At 37.7% G+C, this 25,304-nt stretch overlaps 1 long non-coding RNA gene across 1 annotated transcript; it reads left to right on the top strand.

Moving 5' to 3' along the window:
• The first annotated feature begins 2,271 nt into the window (after positions 1–2,271).
• On the top strand, positions 2,272–24,410 carry LOC130609652 (uncharacterized). The gene is made up of 3 exons (XR_008974835.1): positions 2,272–2,393; positions 21,173–21,307; positions 23,102–24,410. It is a non-coding gene; the product is annotated as an uncharacterized LOC130609652 (long non-coding RNA).
• Positions 24,411–25,304: the final 894 nt, after the last annotated feature.

The raw sequence follows: 25,304 nt of genomic DNA on the forward strand, positions 1-25,304 counted from the left end.
GGTCAACCGAAAAAGCCACAGATCACAGGCAAGTCACACATTCTTCAGAATGCACATATCTGCAAATAACAGTGGTGACAGAAGAGCCTCTCCATGAAGGAGGTCACATACAGCATCCAAGCTGTTGTCATGCTTATAGGCACAACTGCATCAAGGCTGGGCAGCACCACAGAAAAGAAAATGGCATGAGAGCGAAGTCTTACTAGGAAAAGTCCTTGCATGAACATTGTTTCCCCTTCTTCTGTCAGGTCATCACATTTTTACATAGGGGACTGATAAAGCAAATAGATCCTCTCTTTATACTGAGAATTTGTGAATTTCCTATTTTATTATACCTTTCCAATATTTGATCTACATTATCTGTGTTACTGGTTGCAGGTATTTTTGCTGTTTCACGTACCAAGGTAGCCATAGTAGTAAGATTTTTTGGTGCTCTCTAGGTCCTTTTTTAAAATTTCCTGCCTCTTTCTTCAGTGATGCAGTTATAATTCAAACAATTGTTAATTGCCTCCTCATTGATTTTTTCTTTATGCACGAATACACTCCAGTTCCTATTCTGTAGCAGAGATAGGCTGTACATGTGCATAATTCAAAATGCTGAGCATCTTTAATTTCCACTAAAATTAACAAGCTTTGTCTTTGAGCATATTTTTCTTAGAGCACAAGAGATCTCAATACCCATGTGTGAAATCAGGAGAGGAAGGCAAGAGATCAGCATGGCTGAGTAAGGACCTCCTGGTCAAACTAAAGTATAAGGAGGAAATGCACAGGCAGTGGAACCAAGGATAGGTTCCCTGAGAAGAATACTGGGACGCTGCCCAGATGTGTATGGATGAGATCAGCAAAAACATGGCACAGTTGGAGATGAATTTGTCAAGGGATGCAAAGAATAATAACAAGGACTTTTATACATACATTGGACGGAAAAGGAAGATTAAAGAAAATGTACCTGTCCTGATAAAAAAAGACAGGAGAACTGGTGACAAACAACATGGAGAAGGCTGAGGTACTCGTTAACATCTTTTTGCCCCATTTTTAAGTGGCAATCTCTCTTGCAACATCTCTCAAACTCCTGAACGTCAAGGCAGGAACGAGGGAAATGAAGTCACCCTCTTTGTGGAAGAAGATCAGGTTTGAGACCACCTGAGAAACCTGAACATATGCAAATCCATGTGACCTGATGAGATGCATCCCAGGGTCTTGAAGGAATCAGCTGGTTAATCTAGTGGTCTTCTATGATAGAGTGATTAGATCAGTGGACAAGGAAAGATGGATGTCATCTCTCTCGACTTCGGTAAAACATTTGATATGTTCCCCAGCAAAATTTTTGTTGCTAAATTGAAAAGATTCAGGTTTGATGGATGGAATTCTAGATGGATAAGGAATTGGCTGGATGTCCATGTCTAAAGAGTCATAGTCATCAGCTCAATGTCCAAGTAGAAACTAGCAATGAGTGGTGTCCCTCAAGGGTCCATACTGGGACGAATACAATTTCATATCTTCATCAGTGACATAGATAGTAAGAAGGAGTACACTCTCAGCAAGTTTTGAGATGACATCAAGTTGAGTGGTGCAGTCGATGTGTTTTAGGAAAGTGACACCATCCAGGATGCAGTGGGTGTCCCATCACTGGAAATGTTCAAGGCCAGGTTGGATGACGCTTTGAGCAACTTCATCTAAGAGATCTCTCTGCCCGGTACGGTATTTAGAATTTAGAGGTCACTTCCAACCCAAAATATTCTCTGATTCTATGATTCCATGATCCATAAAGTGATGATTGTATTAGTTTGTAATACAACTTTTGGATAAAACACACGGTAGCATTCTAAATACTGTGATTTCCCAAAATGGTCACTTTTGTGCACTCTTTCTCAGATTTATCAATTACTAACTTACATCGAGCATTTCTAAAAATCTGCTTATAATATTTTATTGCAGCTAAAAAATTAGAAAGTTAATTAAATTGTAATGGATGGAAACCTAGCTAAGAGTTGGTTCCTTCCCATGAAAGACGCAACTAATACCAAGTGTATTTGGTAGAGTATGTTTATGTTCATTGTGACTGTTTGTCACAAAGAGGCAGGAAAACATAATGGTGCAGACCTTCATACTGGGCCATGCCTGGGCACCTGGCCAACACTCTCAGCATAGACAACAGTGAGATCATGAGAAACTGCATGGCCTCACAAGTAAACAGTTAGAGAACTGGCATAAAGTCAGTTGTTTTGTTGAGGGTACAAAAGTAGGGTACTCTTGTAGCCGAATCTGAAGCCTCACTTATGGGTAGACACACTGCATAGGAACTTTCCCAATTACCTGAGACTCCCACCATCAGCTGTAATGGGGCTGCCACCCTTGAAGTGTGGGCCTGGATGATGATTCAGTAATAATTGGTGATGTATTTCTTCTTAATCTCTGTTCTCTCTCTGCAGTAATGATTTGATATATTGCTAATTTTTGTCTGTACTTTACTTATATATGATTTGCTTTATTGTATTTATTTACTGTATATATAGTTATATACCCAGTTCATGTTGATGTGTTTGTTTGCTTTAGTGTGCTTATTTACTTTAGTGTGCTTGTTTAATAAACTGTGCATATTATACAGCTAGCGTATTGTTTTGTTGCGTACCCTGCCTGTCAGGAGAACATAAATGCATATCATACATGCAGAAGACAACTAGAGGAAAAAAAAAAAAGAAACAAACAAAAAAAAAATCTAGCTAGAAAATGTGGTTTGAAATAATGAGAATGTTAAAAAATACCTTTAAGGAATAAAGCCGATGAACATTACCCAACAAACGTAAATAGTATTGACACTTCCTAATCTGGAGCCTGTGTACATAACCATGTAAATGAAGCATACATTTCTGCTTCCTTTTCTTAGGGTGCTGTTCTCTCAGCTAAAATAATTTTGCTTATAAGTGCTTGAAAAGTAGACCGATTTACAGAAATCATCTGCAGGATGTAATTGCCACCTAGTATTCCAGGCAGCTTTGCCCATCTATGGGGAGAAAGGAAAAGATAAGGGGGAAACATAAAAGACAAACAAAAAGAAAGAAGTGGAATTATAGACTGCTGAGAAGAAAAACTGCTGCTATCAGTCTTGCAGTTCATGAGAAACTGATCTGCAATTCATGAATGTGACAAAACACATTCTCCTTACAAAACAATAAACCAGAAAGAAGACAGATAAATTGGGGCAGAAGAAAGAGTGCCCTGCCCAGTTACAGAACTGTGAATAGTATTTCCATTTAGGTAGATCCTTTACGTGTTCACAAAACAGGAGCTTGAGGAATACAGTAATAAGAAAAAAAAAATCATTTTTACAATTTAAAAAAATGAACCCCACAAAAATGAAGAGGTAAATGAAAATTATTTGAAATGATATATAATCTGCTGATCACTGAGGAATCCTCAAAGCCTTATAGCCTTCATTTGAGAAGCTGTGAGAAAAACTGTTTATATTTTTCTTGTAATCTAGGTTTCTTTCTGGCTGATAGAAGCTGAGATTCTTTTATGTGTTTTCTATTGTTGTTTTGCTTTTTTCATAAAAGTAGAGCTCCTGCGATCCTTTGTTTATGACTCCTCTTTTTGTCTTATTACTCCACAGTAACCAGGTGCCTTTTTTTCCTTCTTTGTATTCACATATCTTTAAATGCATTGGATGGGAAATTGCTTTTTCTCCTCTCTGTTGAAAATGCACAGGTGCTGTTTTGCTTCTGGAAGCAGAGAAAGGAAAATTCATGGATCAGACTGAGTAGAGTTTTTATGAGTCTAGGCATTTTAAAATCAAGTCAAATATTACATGCTATGATTACTCATTCAAGTGCAAGCATAGTACTCAATTGCTATTTTCAACTTTATCAACTTGGGAAAAATACTCTCACAGAATTTTACATTACTTCTTCCTCCATGAGATCTTTGGTTCATTTTGAAACCCATCTGCAGGACTTTCAGCCCTGGATCGATGTTTTAGAGTTTCAGATTAACATGAGGGAAGAGGATAATCTCTGATGTAAGAGGTCTTAAATCAAACGGCTACCCAATGTCACACTGTAGAAACGCTTATTTTAACATGTTCATCAGCACAGTAAGACCTTTTTAGAGCATTACAGCATCACAGTTTCCAAAGCAAAGGGTCTGTGTGTCCTTGTGCATCAATGTTTCCAATACAAGCCCTTTTCATCTTCTCTTTTTTTTTTTTTTTTTGTATCTGTATGCAGAGCGAATAAGGGTGATATCTCAAAGGAATTACACTAACAGATTAAAAGTAATGTGCAGGATCACAATTATGTTGTACTTGTCCAAAGTGAATAAAACAGAATTAAATTCAGATTTATAATCACAAGAAATTAGGCTAATGAAAGGCACTAATTGCATCACTTTAATGTGCTAAGCATAAGTAAGTATGGACTATGTATTACTATTCTGATGGAGAAGCATAGGTTTTCAGGCAAAGTTCTAGGTAATGGAGAAGAGTCTATACCTTTAAAAATAGCAAAGATGTCTGGGATATCAGACTTTATTTTTGGTTTCTTGAGATGACACTTTTCAAAACTTTATTTTATATACCTGTAGTAAGGCCAGGAAGAGATAACTAACTCCCATTTTCTGAATGTTCTTTGGAAACTATTTTTGATAAATTTGACTCCTTTTACATGTTAAATCTTTACAGACATTTGGCAAATTATTGTTTTCTTAGGAATACTTCCAAATACTAATTTTATTTGTATATCTCAACTTACTCTGGAAAAGTAAATTTTCACTTATGCGTTACCATAAGAAAATTATAAAAAAAAAGAGTTAGGTGTCTATGCAGGAAACAGAAATACAGAGTATGGCAAAGGTACGGAAAACTAGTCCATATTAAAATTATAATATTGAATATTTCCAAGTAACAGCAAACAAAAGCATTCAAAGAAATACTGAGGAAATTATGTAAATCCCAACCTTAGTGATTAGTAAAGGGAAGAGTACATTAGCTTGTCCTTTAACTGTTATTTCTGAAGCATGATTGAATCAACTTTACATCAAGGTCAATAGGAGACTGTCAGCTTCCAATAACATTCTGTCAGCCATGCCTGTACTGTTTATTACCTGCACTCTACCTTTGCTGTTATTTTAATATCTAGTGTTTAAAATGCTGTTTCATAAATATCGTTATACTCAGAACTCAAAAATCCTCTGTGAAGATTATCTTCTGAACATACCCTATTCTAGTAACTAGTTAGTGACAAAATTTGACATAGAACAAATCACGGAAGAATTCTGTTTAGTTTACCTTACAGGCAGTCTTTGTGCTACCATGTTAAGGAGTTTTCCTCTTTAAGTGTTTGGTTTGTATAACAATACTGCTTGGGATCCCTACAAAACTGTTACTGAAGTCAAGCATTCTCTTTAACAGATGTTCAGGTTTGGACCAAAACTTCCAATGCCCATTATCCCTTTATGTGCAGTATTCTCCTGAACTAGCAGATGCAGTGATGAGCAGAAAGCTTTTAAGTCATATCCTGTGGCTTGTTTTTCTTTAAGTTCTGTGTCAAAAGTGTGTTCTAAACGGCATAAGTGTCAACTAATGGAAGTAAAAGTCTCTTAACAACTACATGTTTTCAAGTTGTTTTGCCAGTGTTCTCAAGCAGCAAAGTAGAGAAGCATGGGCTTATTCTCCACATAGCCCTACCAAATAGAGAAAGCCACTCTCCTTCAGTCTGACCAGAATGAAGCATGTGCTGGACTGATTTGTTGAACTGATACTTCTGAGTTCACTAAAAGCCCACTACGTAAATGAAAACTGTTGCATTAACATTAATAAGCTTCAGAAACTAAAATCCTATGATCTGTAGAGCATAAGGCTGATTTCACAGTAAATCACCTCATTGCAGTTTTTGAGCTTAACACACGTAATGAGATTAGAAACTCCTCACATGGATATTTCTAAATTCACAATATAAATGGATATGTAATGTCTATAGATTTTTTTCTTGTCTGTTATTTACCACCAACTAGCAATTCCATCAGATGCATACTTTTCTTCTCTCATAATGCCTTGAAACTAGCTGGACTCAGTTAAGCATTAACATAGAATCAGAATGGTGTGGGTCGGAAGGGACCTTAAAGATCATCTAGTTTCAACCTCCCTGCCATGGCAGGGGTACCTTCATTAGACCAGGTTTCTCAAAGCTCTGTCCAGCCTGACCTTGAACACTTCCAGGGATGGGGCATCCACAACTCCTTTGGGACAGGCTGTTCCAGTGTCTCACCACCCTCACAGTAAAGAATTTCTTCCTAATATCCAATCTAAATCTTCTTCTAGCTTAAAGCCATCCCCCCTTGTCCTGTCACTACATGTCCTTGTAAAAAGTCCTTCTCGAGATTTCTCGTAAGCCCCTTTCAGGTACTGGAAGGCTGCTAAAAGCCTTCTCTTGTCCAGTCTGAACAAGTTCAACTCTCTCAGCCTGTCTTCACAGAATAGGTTCTCCAGCTCTCTCATCATCTTCACAGCCTCTCTTGTGGACTCTCTAACAGGACCACATTCTTCTTACAATGGGGGCCCCAGAACTGCACACAGTACTTCAGCTGGGGTCTCATGAGAGCAGAGTAGAAGGACAGGATCACCTCCTTCGACCTGCTGGTCACACTTCTTTTAATGCAGCCCAGGATACAGTTGGCTTTCTGGGCTCTGAGCACACACTGCTGGCTCATGTTGAGCTTTTCATCAACCAACACCCTCAAGTCTTTCTCCTCAGGGCTGCTCTCAATCCAGTCTCTATCTAGCCTGTTGTGCTTGGGATTTTGGCCGTCACCAATTAACTCCTTATTTTCCATGTGCCCTAGCATAGTTTCCAGGAGGATCTTATCTGTGATCTTGCAGGGCATTGAGGTGAGACTGACCACCCTGTAGTTGCCTAGGTTTTCCTTTTTTCCCTTTCTAAAAATAGGGGTTATGTTTTCCCATGTCCAGTCAGTGTGAACTTCACCAGACTGCCACAACTTTTCAAATATGATGGGTAGTGGGTTGGCCACTTCATACGCCTGCTGCTTCAGGACCTGCGTATGCATCTCATTAGGTCTCATGGACTTATGCACCTTCAGGTTCCTTAGGTGGTCTCAAACCTGATCTTTTCCTACAACAGGCAGTTCTTCATTCTCCCAGCCCTTGCATTTGTCTTTCATGATGGGCAGTATGGCCATAGCCTTTGCTGGTGAAGACTACGGCAAAAAAAAGTCATTGAGTAGCTCAGCCTTATCAACATTCTGGGTAACCAGGCCTCCCATTTGCTTTCAGAGAAGGCTCACATTTTCCTTACTATCACCAGTATGGCTATAGAAGCTTTTCTTGTTGCCCTTGACATCCCTGGACAGATTTAATTCTCTCAAGTCTTCAGCTTTCATAACTTGATCCCTGACTGCTTGGACAACTTCTCTGCATTCCTTCCAGGCTACCCCTCCTTGCTTCCACCTCTTCTAGGCTTCCTTTTTGTGCTTCAGTTTGTGCGGGAGCCAACCGGGTCTTGGTCACCTTCCAAGTATGACTTGGAAAAGGTAACAAATTTGAGTCAGTACTTCAAAGAGTAAAATTAGAAAAACAGACATTTTCATTATTTCTGCACAGCAAGAACACTGTGACTTTCTGAATGAAGAAATTATGAAATGCTGGTAAGCAAGTGCTGGCATGACAAAATTTGGTTGAATTATTTCATTGATCAATATCTTAAAAGACAAATTTGGCAGCATCTATAAGATAAAAAAGCAGAGAGAGTCCCAAAAATACAGCTTTTAAAGGGAAAACTTCCCTTTATGAGCAGGTAAGGATTTAGTGAGAAAATAAAACAAACTCTTTGGAAAATGAAAACCTCATCAAGAAATGAAAGCTGGCAGCAAAAGAAAACTGTAAGCCAGGTTGCTCATCCTATCTATGTGTGTCTTTAGCTGGATCGGAGTACTGGTTTGCTTTGAATATCATGCCATGAGCAGTCAAAAAGTCCGTGGACACACACTCTGCGTCACTTCAGGCTTACCCAGCAGAGGAAGGAAACTGAGGTGACAGATCTCAAATTCCAGCCTCACCAGTGCACCATGTGCCAAAGTGTCGTGGTTTAAACCAAACCAGACAACTCATTCACTCACTTACCCTCCCTTCTTGCCCTCCCCCTACTCCTGGAGGGACGGGGAGGAGAGTCAAAAAGAATGCAACTCCCACGGGCTGAGATAAGAACAGTTTAGTAACTAAGGTATAACACAAATCACTACTGCTACCACCAATAATAACAATGATAAAGGAAATAACAAGGGAAGAGAATACATCATCTCACCAGCCAACTGATAACTTGCCCCCCCCCCCCCCCCAGCCCAACCAAGCACCGACCCATACCTCCAACCCTGCAGTCTCCCAGCCTTTCCAGCTAACTCCCAGTAACCTCCTGGGCATGATGTGCTGTGTTATGGAATAGCTCTTTGGTCAGTTTGGGTCAGGTGTCCTGTCTCTGCTTCCTCCTGGTTTCCCCTCCTCCCTGGCAGAGCATGAGGCTCACAAAGTCCTTGGCCAAACCAAAACATCCTTGTTATCAGCTCTGTTCCTGAGCCAAAAGTCAAAACACTGCACGGCACCAGCTACCAAGAGGGAGAAAAATGACTGCTACTGCTGAACCCAGGACACAAAGGCACAAGGTACATTGCCCTAGAGGAGACAGCCAAAAGGATTGCTTAATTCCATAAACCCTAAAGTACTCTTAAATGAATGTTACAACAGGAAAGTGGGAAAGCAGCCTGTAGCTCCTGGTACTGGCAAGCTGAGGATCTCCCATCCCAGCATAACTATCTGTAGATGTACCAGTTGTAGCAGATTATTTTGTACCAGCAGAGCATTGCAGAGGTATCCCACTGGAGCAGTAAATCTCTCCCAGTGTATTTCATTGCAGAAAAAAATGCTGAGCCTGACATTTACATGACCTGTAAATGATATTGGTCTTCCTTCTTTCACAGTAGATTAACCATGTTGGATGTCACCTCAGGTGATATGGGTATACTTAGGTTTATGTATACGGTTTTGTGAAAGAACTGTAGTACCAAACATTTTGGTAGGAAAAATCTGCTCATACCAGCTTTGAGTCTTGAAATAAGCAAAATTAACATTGAATAAACCCACATTTTGTTTGTTGAAGAATCATAGGATATGACAAATCACCTTGGCCTACCCCAGACATGGGCAACAAGGGGCTTTTCAAATGCTTTAACATAGTAATCAAGCCCATTTCTTGGGCCCAGGGGTATCTGAGAAATATATATGAGACAGATAAGGATAAGCACAGGGCATGTTTTTCTTCTGGAGTAGCAACTAGAAGCTAAATAGAATACCCTGTGCCGAAATGGCACAAGTACCTGAATAACTAACTTCCCTATTGCTTATGGAAGAAAATAGGACAAAAAAAAATCAGTTCCACAAACCCAAATACATATACTACCAGTTATAAAACTTTTGGCTGCGAGCACTAGCACTGATCACATGCCAAGTGATTATTCTGAACCTTTAAAAAGAAAGTCATTAAGGGATTTAATGTGGCACCAGTACTGAGATTATAAAACATATGCTGTGCCCTCCTTGCTCCACAGCAGAGCCATCCGCCCTGGCCTCTGAAATGCACAACACACGCTTTTGTTTGGCAGGGGGCAGCTGTGGGTGTCAGTGTGTGGGGAGGGAGGGAAGGCAGCATGTGGTGCCCAAATGCCCTGGAGAGAACTGGGCTGCTGGTGATTTCTATTCCATCACTCCCACGTTGCTCTCCCTTGTTCATCTGCTTGTCAGCCTCAGCTCTCTTGTAAAAGCAAGAGGTGACTTACACAGCAGGCAAGCACAAGTCACATGTTTCACTACACAAAAGTGGCTTTTGCTTTTTTTTTTTTCATTTCAATGTGCTAGATAAGGACTAGGCAAACATATACAGAATGAAAAGCTTCAGATTGCTAAAATGAATGGCAAGATTGGTATTCTCATGTATACAGCTATCTATCTTATGCAAGCTGGTAGATGAGCATCCACAGTGACGTATATGCGATTTACGGCAAACCCAGCTGAATAGTAGCAGAATTTGTCCCAAAGAGTACCTTTAAAAAGAGAAAGAAAATGTATGTGGACCTTATTTTTAATTAATTCTACATTTCAAACACTGGAGTTTTCCAGGAGTAACTACAGAGTTATTGACAAACTTTATAAATAAAAGCATTATACAATACACATTATCAACGACTATGCAGCTATACACATAGAGTACAACATTTAAAGAAGATGAACATGATTCTTGTTTTTTGTCATGTAAACTACATTAAGCTTAAGTATATGAACATATCTTTGACAAACTGAACTGAACAGTTTGTTTTGAAAACTGAAAACACAACTGAAAATTGAAAAAGTTGGAAAACAAAATGCATAATTTCTCTGCCCCTGTGTTGTACTGTAAGCAAGTAAAACAATTTATTTCCTATGTCATCTCTGCTCTTCCTTGTATAGTTTTCTTTTAATCATATGATCAGTTTCACTCCCTCTTTTATATTAACATTATGTGAAATTATTTTAGTGGGTCCCTATTTTCCCTGCATGCATGCTACGCACCTTAGATTTCATGTACATTTTATTTAGAATATGGCAATTTGCAATATATTGCAATCTTCTGTATTCTGTTGTGTCTTTGTTTTGTCATACACTTATTTATTAGATATATAAAATACTGTATGGTGCTAGATTTTTGTCAGTTGAAGTCTCTCTGACTATACATTAGAGGTAAGATCTTGCTTGTTAAAGCAAGCTATAACGAATAGCATAAAATTTCCATTCACATCCTTCAGTTCTGCTAAAAAATATTTTTGGTTGCTGGATAATTAAGTTTTACCCCTCTTTAGGTATAGGCTGGAGTTCTCAAGGACCTGCAAGATCAATGTGCCACAGAATGTGCATCTTAAAGGAGAATGACATTACCATTCACTGCCTCATACTTCAGATGAGTCAATTATAAAATTTCAGTAACGGCAACACCACTAGAGGGTTTTTTTTTACTTGAAGAGTGGCAAAATAATTAAGTGTACCTTCCATTTTAATGCTTTCAGATATGTTCATTGCAAGCACTAAATTCATGCTGGATTCAGACTGAAAACTGATGAATTCAGAGAATTTGGGAGGGAAGAGCAAAACATGTTGGGACTGTATGAATGCATTTATTAGAAAACAGCATTGATACAGTCTGCATATTCAGGGATTAAAGATTTTATTAGCTCTTAGTTCCTGCATATTTTTTTATTAGTTGAATCTTAAGGCTAATGTTTACACAAATATTGTTGAGGAATGCAGAGGATTCTTCTAAACCTGCTTTTGAATATATGGACTACAATTGCATAAAAAGAGTCTACCTGAACCTAAAGTAAATACGAGCTTCCCAGAAGATCTTTTCTTAAAAAGAAACAAAAAAGTTTGCTAAAAAAGGCTACTGCATTGTCAGCGATATTCTACGATGCAAGGAAGAGGACTCAAAAGCAACTTAGAAAACTCAGATGAGAAAAATAGCCTTACTACTTTTCCATCAAAGTTCATATTCAATGAAAATGAAACGAAAATAAAAGTTCATTGTTATTTTCGCAAGCTATCATTTGTTGGCTGCAGATATCTGTATCTACTAAAAGCAGTGACAAATGCCTGTTTATTTTAAAGGGAACAGAATTTCAAAGACCCTTCAAAAAAAGCCCACTGAGGAAGTTAAGGTATTTGACAAGCCTGGACAGAAAAAAAAAAAAACAAAACCAAAACGACAAAGCCAAACAAACCAAGAAAATTTTGTTCTCCTTGGTCAAACCTAATCAAATGTCACAGTCCAGGATATAAAGGAATACAAACACAGATATCCTAACTACTTGGCATCCTGGAATTAACATAAGAAAATTAGGGCAGTACTTTCCCTGAGATAATTTACCCTCTGTGGCCCAGCACTGACATTCCACACCTGAGAGATATAAATGTCACCACACTGTTGAAGTATGTTTTTCCTTTTCTTTCCAAAATCCTCCACATCATCCGAATGAAAAGTACATGTGATGTTTTCATAGAGAATCTTGATTCTCAGCTACCATTTGTCTTGGAAAATTTCCCTCTATGAAACATCAGCTAAACCAGATGCCTTCCAGCTTAGACTGAGAGATCAGAAATGAAGTAATACCTTGAAAATCACAGCATCCTCATGAAACCTGGCAATCCACATAGCAACAGGAGACTGGAAACACAGATAAACATGTTATTTCCAACCAGGTAGTCCGTGATATGCTTCATACAGCAGGTAAGAGTCTGAAAAATGCATACATGTTAGCAGAAAGCACATAATAGATGTGTTGAAAAGAACCCAAAGTTGTCTAAGCAGTCATCCCATTTTGGATATGCTAAATATTTTGTATGGCAACAAGTAGCGATCAGAGATTTACATAATACTAGTAATATCCTCCTCCTGTATGTCTTCAGATCAATGAGACAGTTTACACCTACCTGTTTGGGTTTTTTTTTATCTTCATAATATACCTTAAGGAAAATTAAATTTAGGACAGAGGAAATAAAAAGATACAAAAAGAAAGAATATGGACCAATTTCCCCCTGCTCATTGAAGTATCCATGTTCTGTGATATTATGGATTGGCTGCAGATAAACTAGTGTACATTTGTGTAGATCTTAAGAGTTTCCTCACCATTCTTTTTTAGAGGCGCACATTGCTATCCCATGGAAAACACATGCCAAAAAAATCAAACAAGAGTAAGAATGATCCCATGATACAAGAAATCACCTTCTTAGAGCCACCACTTTTTCAAGACAGTATACTTTTTTAAACTGCATTGTGGGAAGATGTTTTTGGGTGTTGAATGCATCTAGCATTTAAGTTTAAGCCCAGGTTGCCCCAGACTTAAGATGGATTCTTTAATACTTAAGAGAACAGCAAGTCTAGACTAATACATGACTTTCAGTGAAATCACAAAACACAGAACACATAACTGATGGCTTGGCTTCATGAGCAAAGATTTGGGAAGGGCTTTAATCACGCTTACTACAACACATAACTACCTCTAAGTCTTTATCTCTGAAATGATCACATAGATCTAGCATGAACTAGGTTCTCCTCCTGCATCAAATATAGGTAATTAAACAGGAAGTATTAAAATTAAATGGTTGCAATGTAGCCTTATGCACAAGCATTCAACTGCCAGTGAGTACACTGAAAAAGGAACCCATGGTTGTCAGGATTCAAAGACTTCTAGGCTTTAGCTCTCATACTTGAGATAAAGTGAATCTGCCGGTTATATGAAAGCTTCATCATGTACTTCATTGTAGAACAAAAGTGTAACGACCATCATATTCTTAAATTTCTTGCATAAATACATTTTGTACATTAAAGTTAATGATAGAACCCATAAATTGCCACAACTCTGAAATAAAAGTCTCGTAAACAGAAAATAATTGAGAATCACTTTCTACAGTTTACTCAGTGATGTGAAGATATGTTATGGTCTCTAAATGTAGCAATAAGTCAAAACTGTAGTGCTAAGAGAAGTGTGATTTATTTCTTCCTTAATTTATTTTCATCCTGCTCTTTTCACTTCTAAAATATAAGGTAGTTTCAGCCAAAAGCTTCTCTGGGGCCTGAAGGACTGTGTGGTTCACTATTCTGTGCTTATGAATGATTGTCTGAATCTGAATTCCCTGAATCTGTGGAAGCAAAGATCAGTAAAAATCCCATCTCAATGCACACATCTTCCTGACTATCTAACCCTGAAATCTATGGAACCAAGAGAGTATACTAACTTCCCAATGTAAGTGTGATGAACAGTATGAGTCCTTGTCTTGAATGATAAGAATTTTATTTTGGACAAGGTCCATTTAAGCTATTTTTCCTCTTGAGTGATCTGTCAGTACAAAACAATTGTTACATGCATAATTTTACTACAGCTGGCATTTTCAGATCCTCTCAAATTTGTAGCATAAATCTTGGAACACTTTCAGAGAATCATCATTCAGAATGTTTTGCTGTCTACAGTCAATTTAAATAAAAACTAAAATTCCACTTATTCTTACTTCTACCTTTTACTTCACATCTGTTTTCTACATTCTTATGTGCTATTTCCCACTGTACGTTGTACTTAATGAGTGTATATTGTGAGTTTTGATTTCATAGAATCATAGAATGGTTAGGATTGGAAAGGACCTTAAGATCATCTAGTTCCAACCCTCTTGCCATGGGCAGAGGCACCTCACACTAAACCATGCCACCCAAGACTCTGCCTAACCTGGCCTTGAACACTTCCAGGGATGGCGCATTCACAGCACCCTTGGGCAGCCCATTCCAGTGCCTCACCAACTTTACAGTAAGGAACTTCTTCCTCATGCCTAACCTAAACTTCCACTTGTTTAGTTTGAACCCATTACCCCTTGTCCTATAACTACAGTCCCTGACAAAGAGTCCGTCTCTGGTGTTCTTGTAGGCCTCCTTCAGATATTGGAAGGCTGCTATTTGGTCTATAATTTAGTCTTTAGTTCTTAATATCCTGATATTTTCAGGCAGTATGTTCTTAATAAGTGAACAAAGGAGGGAGAGTTCAGAATTTATATGAATCTGAACATTAATGTGACTGCCCAAGGCAAAAAGAGGACATTAAAGATTATACACTGACAACTAGCCATGATTAATCATTGCTAGCTGTTGAAGTATCTTGCTGTGCTCTACAGTATGCAAAAATACTTTTGGAAACCCATAAAAATGCCAGCAAACCGGTAAAATTTGCAGAAGCATTATGTGTATGTGGACCTTTTTTTTTTTTTTGCTAGAAAATACAAATTCATTTGAAGTTGGTAATAAAAAAAAAAAAAATCCTAGTTAGTTTCCCTAAAATTAAGTTCTACATTAAGTAAAATCCATATTACAATACTAATATTTTAAGGAACATAGAAATTCAGAGTACCACCTGTTGGTGAAAAATAGAAGTTCCATAATATCCTGCTGAATGGTAGGTGCCACGCTTTGGTGAAGAGCTGGAATCAGTTGAAGCTCTTGACAATTTCCCAGGCTACATAAAGTCAAACTGAATTACAAGAAATACTGGCTATTTATGATTTAATTATTTCAGGTTGATAATATATTGTACATTTCAAGTACTTTGCAAACATCATCTAATTTGTTTATAAATACGTCTCTCTGTTTGTGGTTCGTATGTATGCCATACTTTGTTTTGGATAAATGTGTTAAATTAAAATTAGCCACCCCAATAAGCAATATAGTAAAAAAAATAGGAGCAGGAGAATGTGAGAGGATTTAATGTAGCACAGAGCCCATTTTAGTATTAACAACTGTTATGCTGGAATTCAGTTTTTGAAAGCTGCAGTACTGCAGGCCAGACTGCATCACTAAGGTATATGTACGCAGGTGCTACAGAGAGGCTACTGAAGGCACTGAAAGAAAGCTTTTTCCTTTAAAGTGGTGTAACACACATATCTAAGTCAGACACCCAAGTCAGATAGGGGCGCAGTCATACAAACCAGTGTGAAAGCTGCTGTAGTTTATCATTGCTGCAAATGCTTCTGTTTACAGGAAAGCAATTTTCCATGTATCTCCACCCTACAGACCAGGAGGTTTGTAATGGTACTCAGCTTTAGTCATCTTGAAATACTTGAAAGCTTTCCAGAAGTTTTTCATTACATGAATTCATGTCCTGAAGCAATTACAGATATGAGATTCAATGTATCCTGTGTTAAAAATACTGTGTAAGTCTCAGCTGACTTCTTTCAGAGCTAAGAATAAATCCATCCACGAGGTGTCTGTTTTGTTTTATTATATAGCAAATGACATTTCTTACTAGCTCAAGTACATGAAATAAATAAAAAACTAGGTATGAAAGAAAAAACAATTCAAAGAACAGATGTTTACTTAAAATTTCTATTGATTTTCGGTGTATTTTGGCTTATCTTTATTTAAAGCTTGTTTCACTGATCAGGAAGAGAATTAAAATATAAGAGTTCTGTAATAAAGCTGACCTCATGATGGATCTAGGTTAATTACAAGAAATGAAAAGGGGAAAAGAGGTATATATTTGCAGTTAATTTTTAAACAATATTCTTCTCTACCATAATGTAATTCAGATTTTAATCTACCCTGTAAATGTCTGAAACAGCGGTAGGCAGATTCTGATACCCAGGTGACCAGATAGCCTTGGAGCAAACGAAACTTCCTAGAGCTTTTTTTTTGGGAGGGAGGGGTGTTTTTTAGCTTGAGAGTTCTCCAAAATGCATATACCTAATCCTGCCTGGCTAAACATTTAGAGTATGACTCAGGCCTTGGTTTGAGCAAATGAAAACTCGAAAAGAAAGAAGTGGCATGTAAGGCTTTTGAGGGCATGCTTAAAAATGGCTAGTGTGTCCCAGTGAGTTCAGATGCCTCAGAAAACATTCCAAGTAAAGAGGTGTCTGCTTCAGAACCTGGGTGGCATCAAAATTGCCTGAAATCATTTTTTCTCGGTTGGTGTTCTGGTGTTTTGGATCACTTTTGCATGATCATCCGTTTCTGCCTGAATGACATATGCAGTATATAGGTGTTTGTGCATGCACGTATATATGCATACATAGGTATACACTCCACATATATATGGACATACACAAATATTGGGTGCATGTATGTACTTACCACTGAGCAATGGACAGTGCTTCTGGGGCCCACTTGCTTAGCACACAGTCACTAACCTTTTGGCACTGGAGTCTTTTACAGACCTGGCTGTCTCCTTCTAATGACCTCTGAAGGCCAAGACAGAAGCTCAGCCATCTGATGCTGAGGCTCCAAATACTTAGCTGTAAAAAAAAAATAGAAAGACAGACTGCATCTAAAATACTTCACCATGTATATGCAATAAGAACTGCATGATGTTAAGCTTGGCTTATGAACTGATTTTCATTATTTGATAGGATACAGAATCACTGGGATTTGTTCAAGCAATTAAAAGGGTCTTTTGGGGAACAGAAGATACTAAGCACATCTATAATATGTTTAATTTCATTTTCTGAGCAAGGAATGCATCTTTCTCATGTTGCAACTGACACAAAAGTCAGTCTCTATTGCTGCTTGGAAAAAAGGCTTCATAAGCCTCTAGTAGCCACTTGGACACAAGTAACTGTCTGGATCTTTAAGATAAATATGTAACTCATGACAGCAAGCTTTAGGAAAAGAACCAGCATACATGCATATTTCAATCAGTATATTTATACATAGGTAAAGAGCAGTCAGTTTAATACACATATATCACTGGAGTTGTTTTTGTTATTTACTTCTTGTCACTAAATGATGACCCATAAGAATTTAACATTTCTATGCTTTCTCAATTTACCTACTAAACTACAACAGGGATCTATTTCATCTTATGTGGCCAATGAAAATTTCAGTGCATTTTCACTACATTTGCCAACTTGAATAAAAATAGGTATTTGAAGTTTCAATGAATCAGTTCTTGGAGGGCCTAATACTTGTGGAAATCAGAGGGTTTATGCTCTTCTTCCCTTGTTCAAAGAAATTTTTTCTTTAACAAATAAGAATAGAGAACCATAGAATAATAGAATAGTTAGGGTTGGTAAGGACCTTAAGATCACGTAGTTCCAACCCCCCTGACATGGGCAGGGACACCTTGCACTAAACCATCTCACCCAAGGCTTCATCCAACCTGGCCTTGAACACTGCCAGGGATGGAACATTCACAACCTCCCTGGGCAACACATTTCAGGGCCTCACCACCCTTACAGGAAACAATTTCCTCCTTATATCCAATCTAACCTTCCCCTGTTTAAGTTTGAACCCGTTACTCTTGTCCTATCACTACAGTCCCTTGTGAAGAGTCCTTCCCCGCATCTCTATAGCCCCCCTTCAGATACTGGAAGGCTGCTATGAGGTCTCCACGCAGCCTTCTCTTCTCCAGGCTGAACAGTCCCAACTTTCTCAGCCTATCTTCATATGGGAGGTGCTCCAGTCCCCTGAGCATCCTTGTGGCCCTTCTCTGGACTTGTTCCAACAGTTCCATGTCCTTTTTATGTTGAGGACACCAGAACTGCACACAATACTCCAAGTGAGCTCTCATGAGAGCAGAGTAGAGGGGCAGGATCACCTCCTTCAACCTGCTGGTCACACTCCTTTTGATGCAGTCCAGTGTACGGTTGGCTTTCTGGGCTGCAAGCGCACACTGAAGCCGGCTCATGTTCATTTTCTCACCAACCAACACCCCCAAGTCCTTCTCCACAGGGCTGCTCTGAATCTCTTCTCTGCCCAACATGTAGCTGTGCCTGGGATTGCTCCAACCCAGATGTAGGACCTTGCACTTGGCATGGTTAAACTTCATCAGGTTGGCATCAGCCCACCTCACAAGCATGTCAAGGTCCCTCTGGATGGCATTCCTTCCCTCCAGGGTATCAACCAAACCACACAGCTTGGTGTCATCAGCAAACTTGCTCAATCCCACTGTCCATGTCAGCAGCAAAGATGTTCAACAAGACCGGTCCCAACACCGATCCTTGAGGGACACCACTCATTACTGGTCTCCAGCTGGACATTGAGTCGTTGACCACAACTCTTTGCATTGTGAATGAAGCATGGGAATAACCATTTCAAATGTATCTAGACCAACCAGCATCCTAGATCCAGCAGTAGCCAATATCACATTTTTTAAATAGAAACTTTACATCTCTGCTAGGGATAAATAAGTGAATGCTAGCAGTAAGATGGAAAGGATAAATAGTGCAAACAATACCTGGCCATATTTGGCCATTTCGATTGGAAAGTAATCAAACCAATGGTTTGTTGGTACAATAAAAAGCAGGTCATAAAAATATTAAGAGGAAAATAATCATGAGCCTTCAACTATGCCAGGCAGCTGGGTTGAAATATTTCCATAAAGCAGCCACATTCTATGCTGAAAACTGTTGGGTTTTCCACTCTACTTCCTATCGGAAAGATGGTTCAAAGTCTCATTTTGTTAAATAACATCTTTTCAGTTCCATTTTAAACTTACTTGTGCACAGTATACACCTTTTTTTTTTTATTTGTACTAATATTATCTCTCAGGTTTAGAAACTCCTCCACAGTTTTCGTTCTAGGGAGGAAAGTGAAGGTCTCTCACAAAGGGAACAAGTGTGTAACATTCAGTCTTTGTTTAGTGAGACTATTAAACCATATTCTGCTAGTCATTGTTTGCAGAAAATTCTGCCCCTTCTCTGAGCAGTCTCTGTACTCCTTTTAATACAAATTCCATTTTCTTGAACATGGATGTTCACAATGTATGTATTACTCTTAATGATAATTTGCTAGGGCCCTGTATTAATACTTTTTACTCTCCTGCAAATTCTTCTGATACGTTTCATTGCATTTCCTTTCTCCAGGTCACATCACACTGATAACTTATAACCCATCTTGATGAACTCAAACTTTTCTCCTCCACTGTCATTTCCTTTTCATGAACATTTCATTTATGGAAGAAAATACATTTATAGAAGAAAATTCTCTTATCAGTCTTTACTAGAAAGACCTTCTTGTTCTTCATTTTATACCCATTTCTATTTGCCCCTCTGGTCTTAATTTCTTTTTCTTTGACAATATATTCTAGGTTTTGCACACTGCAGAGGTCAAAGTAATTTATCTGCAGCTGCCTAGAGAACTTTTTTCTTCTGAAAAGTTACTGCTTCATGAACTATTTTTGATGCTATACAACCTCAGACTTTCAGTAGAAATCATTGCTATCAGACTAATTTTCATGCTTTCCTATGTTCCTGTAGTCAGAAATAAAAAAAAAAAAGAGGAGGTAATCCATCCCACCAAGTACTCCCTTCATTACACTGAGGAAGTACCTGATGAAGAGGTACAGACTCACCAATGTCATTTCATATACCTCAGTTTCCAGTTCCATACCATCGTTCTCATAGTAATCCTACTCCTGCAACATATTTAGCAATGTCCCATTTTCCGCAAAGAGAATCAGAGTGCTAATTTAAACTGGAGCCACACCTGTAGTTATTTTGACCATTTCATCACTGATCAGGATGAGCTTGACTTCAGTTAATTACTTTCTTCTTTCTTAACTTTCTGATCTCCCTGATAAAATTCCTTGATGATCAATATTTTCTAATTTTTTCATCCTTACAGGTTTCCAGCTTCTTTTTAGTAGCCTATTTTAACTGCGTATTTATCCACTAAATCTGGAGCTCTCCCTTACAGAATTTCCTTTGTGCTTGGCAACAAACTCCAAGTACTCTGTGTATGTTTCATCCACATCATTCCAGAGACTTTGACACATGAATCTTTATAGTCTGACCTCTGAATTCCTTTATATACCTCAAATCCATTATTTTGAACTAGAAAACACTATTTAACAGCCTGTTCGTTTATCCTTCCTTTTCATTTAAGCTGAACAAGCTCAAGTTTGTGTACTCAGTACTTATCAGCCTTCTGGAATAGCTTTATTTCTTGACAGTGCTATTCTTACTAATATTTTTTTTCTGCTATATATATAAATACTTGTAGTATTTATATATGAAGATATTTGGAATGAAATTCTTGGAATCTATAGAATATTTTTATGTTATTGTAGTGGTACAATTTTTTTTTAATCTTTTCCCAAAAATACAAAAAAGTCAGAACCTCTGCTTCTTTTAACACCTAACTCACTCATACTTGAGCTATTTCAGTGGGAATATTTGTTCTCAAATAGTAGCAATTAGTAAATTTTTCTTTGTTTTTCTTTGTTTTTCTTTGTTTCCATCAGAATGATGGCTTTTTTTTTCCTTTGTTTTCCTTTTTTCCTCTTATATCCACTTTTATTATTCTTACTTTGTCTGGAAGGCAATTCATTTTTCCATTTACTAATTCTGCTTTGCCTTTAGGACTGTCAGCTCTTTAACAGCAGTCCTCACTAATGAAAATTTAGACAGATTTGTGATGTTCAGAACAGGCCCTTTTATTTCCCAAGTACTACACTTTTAGTTTTCTCTTACATCATTCACATTTTTGGGAGATTCCTGCCCCTGTCTGCCTCCATTTCCTTCTTCCTCTCCTCCTCTGGAAAGGAGACCTCTGTCTTCTTTCTCATTGTCCTTGTCAACCCCTGTCACTTGACTCTCTTTTTACATATCCAGTAGAGCAAAGCTTGCTCCTCAGGCAACAAAAAAGACTTGTTTTTCCCTGCTTCAGGAATTATCCAAGCCAGACCATGTTAAAATTGTGAGCTATTGGTTTGAGCCTGCATTCAGCAGTGAAGAAGGGGAAATATGGTAAGTTGCCACTTGAATGAGATGAAGACTGCATATAGCAATGTCCCAAAAAGCAGCTACTCTTGACTTCTGCCTAGTTCCTGTCAGTCAGCAGTCATAAATTTTCTTATTTAATTAATAGTTTATGCAATGATGGGTCTAACAGCAAGGCTGTAATCAGGCAAGGGTCCTGCTGTGTCTTTATAGTGACTTTTCTCCAAATTTTTTCCTTTCTAGGCTTTAAGATCAAGCACAAGAAAAATAATGCCTGGGTTCCTTCTCTTTTTTATCCAGACCAATTTTCACACCATTCGTAATAAGCATTTTTAACCAACTTGTTTGTGCGTTAGGGTTTCCTAAAGAAGCAATGTGTTGAGAACACCACTGAATCATTTCTGTTTCAAAAAGGGACAAGGCCATTATCCAACTAAGTCGTAGCAAACTTCTAGTGTCAGACATTACTTCAGAGTTTCACTACATTCTTAAAGAGTTTAGTCATCAGCAAACATAGTAGCTTAGGTTCATGATATATAATAATAAGCTTCAACCACAAAGGTAACCAACCATCTTCACATTTTATGATGAGTTCCTTTTGGTCCAGATTTGACCCTTATCCACACTATGTAATCTCCTGCACAATGGAGTAATTTCCTGACCAAACTTCCCAAAACCTAGACTTTTGAGGGACAGTGGAAATGACAAGGGAAACTCTATTACTTAGAAATGTCAAACCCAGTGATGTAGCAGCAAATGTTTCCATTTTTTTCAATTTTGTTAACTGTAGTATAGAATCAGCTTTACGCTGAGAAAATAATGCATCTATTTCTGACAACTGTAATAACTGAGGCTTCTGAGGTCCATCCCAGTTGTGAGCCCAAGTGCTGCAAAGTCAATGAAGATTTGTAAGATGTTCCAATATGCTAATAACATATACTGAGGGGAAAAGTAAAAAAGAGAGAGAAAAGATGGAAAAGTTATCTGAGAGCAATTCATATTACTCTACGGATACCATGAAAGGGCTGCACTGAAGCCACCTTGGAAAAAAAAAGAAGTGTGGAAATGAATTAACTAAAACTGTTTTGTTGGAAACACAGTTTGTTCAACATCTGCCCTTAATCACTGCCTTTTCAATAGTGTTTAAAAAGGCAGTTTGAAAGTAACAGGTAGACATAGAATCCAACCATCAGAAAGGCCAATGACTGTTTTTTTCAATCCAGAGACTTTGGCCTTTGCCTGTGAGCCCCGAATTCACCTTCCTAAGGATGCTACCAGATTAGCTCACTATAAAGCTAGCAAAAACCCCTTACTGATTAATGTGAGGCCTGCCTTCTCTGTATCTTCTCAGGATCTTCCCCAGTAGAATCTACTGTGATTGAGCTCCAGACTTGGATGCTAAAAATCACAAAAAATAAAAACCAAACTGAAAACACATTTGTCCTCCATTACTAGATTTCACTTTCTCCATACATATTTGTTTTCTTAAAAAAAAAAAAAAAAAAAAAGGATAATTACCATCTTTCAAAGAACTAAAAACCAGAATTAACCTTTTTTCCCTCTATGGCATATGTCCCTATGACAACACAGTAGATCCTTACATAAAGAACGACTTTGATGCTTTTTGCCCATAGTTTTCAGTTTTCTAATCTTCATTTTTTCTAATTTTTTAAATAATTATTTCTTATTTTTACATTATTTCCTACTGTCCGTGAAATGTTAACTAAGTGCAAGTATCTGTACTTTTTGCCATCTGACACACCATTACAATGGAATTGCCATATGGATATTGACAAGTTTATATATCCTTTTGGAATAGAGGCAGTTGTATAGCAGCTGAACTACAACTGAACAATCCAATGTGACTCCAGATCTGCTAAATCGTTGCCCCAAACAAACCACCCTCCATGCGCAGTGGCAGAACATCTGAGGAGATAGCAGAGACTTGGCTGAGAAATAGGAAGACATGAGACCACAGAGACAAAGGACACTGTTCACACTGCCGCAGATGTTGTCCAATCCACATTCATCCATTCCTGGAAAAGTTTTTGCTCTTGCTTTCCTTGCCAGAACACAGCTGCTGCTGACTAATGAGTCATGCTCAGAATAAGCACATTTTGCGGCAAGTAAACCACAGACACTATGCTTCCCCCATGACTATTGATGGGGAATGTAACTGAAATATAAGTTCTCTTTAAATAGCCCTATGATAGCTTAAAATATATTTTATTTCGATAAACAGGTGGGGGGCTTATGGAGCACTATGCATTATACACCTACCTTTATATGAATGGTGCAAAATAGGGTGGGTCTTACAGATCATGTCTGAGTAATAATTTTTATGGGTTAAAGCGGATTTCTAATTTTTCAGTGTAAAAGGTTACAAAGGTATATGAAAAATGCATTTTCCTTTCACATGTAGCAGGATGGCAAGCACAAATGCAACCCAAACTGAAATTATTCTGAAATCCTATGATCTTGTTAACGCTTAGGTAATTTCTCAATGAATTATTTACAAATCTCTGCTCCTTAGACGTGCTCACCACTGCCTACTGAATACATGATCCAGGTTATTTCACCTTCCTTTTGCATTATCATGCACTTCCCACGGTCTTGCCAGTCTTATTTCTTACTTCATTTCTTCTGTTTTATCTTATTCATTCCAGGGCATACAACTCAACTTAAGAATTTAATTATATTTTAGCAGGTAAAGTTTAAAAGTTTTGAGTCAGATGCAACACTGGATGATTTTTACATCACCTAGTATAATATAATATACCAGTTTATACTTTATATTAATATACAGTTCTCTTTATTAGATGAATGCACGGTTTGCCTCCTCCTCAGACGACACAACTATTTAAATCCTGTATTAACTAGGATTTAAACAAACTTATCAGCTTTATGATAGCTTGCTTTATGGTTGAAGGGGGTTCAGTTGGCCAGTTGTCATTCATCACAGTGAAATAGCACTGATATTTACTGATTATTGAACCTTCAACAAGCTGGATACACAGTATTTCCTTACCAGCTGACACTGTATTTAGTTGCTAGCACATTTGTATTCTGAAACTAATGTTATGAGGCTATTTGGTTTTATATTCCTGGAAGTGTATATTACCATAAAATGCAAGTACTGACTGGCCATGAATTGTTCATTTCTTAATGGTTTAAAATCATCGTCAAAGTTGTTCGACTGAAATTATTTCACTTTTTTTAGCCCCTGATGTTCAAAATGTATGATATTATTTAGTTACAAGAACTGAACTCCTTATTAAATATTTTATATTATCTCTAAGGTTGTTATTTTTAATCTATACTTCCGTACCAAACACTTCCAAGTTATGACGGAGTTAAATGATTTAAGTAGACTGAAAAGAAAGAAAAATCATTCTCTGCACTATGACTAACCACTCTCGTACCTGAAGTTTATTGTCAGTATTATCTCCTATACATAAAATTCTTCAATCAGATTTCAGTTCCTAACAATGCTTAGCCAATTTGAACTGATTTTTCATTATATTCTGGGGGGAAAAAAAAAAAAAAAAAAAAAAAAAAAGGCTCTATGCAAAGTAATCTCCAAAGAGGACTGATATTTACACAAGTGGAAGCTAAGGTGACATTTCAGTTAAAATGAAACAGCATATTGTTTTTCCACAAGAATTCTGATCTATGATTCAGCAGTGCTATCATATGATGGTCCTATAGGAATATATCCATTCCTGGATAGGGATCCTCAAACTTTTATTCATATGGCTGAAATGACTTTTATAATGGACAAAGCATCATGGTTCAGAAAAAAAGGTAAAATGACAATCAACTGATTAACACAGAATGGATTTAGGCAGTGTTTTGAGACATGAGTATGATTTCAAGAAGTTGCTACAATGGCCATCTCAGTCTGGAAAAGGCACAGAGGGAGCTGACAGAAACCATTCACCTAGAAAAATTCTTCTGTGATAGTTACTGATTTTGTTAGTCTTTGGTTTATTCTTAAAAACAAGGAGATTTGCAGTTAGCATGA

Source organism: Pezoporus wallicus, unplaced genomic scaffold, assembly GCF_028554395.1.
Source record: "Pezoporus wallicus isolate ANWC-B61680 ecotype Strahan unplaced genomic scaffold, APGP_CSIRO_Pwel_v1 contig_6658, whole genome shotgun sequence".
Taxonomy (NCBI): Eukaryota; Metazoa; Chordata; class Aves; order Psittaciformes; family Psittacidae; genus Pezoporus; species Pezoporus wallicus.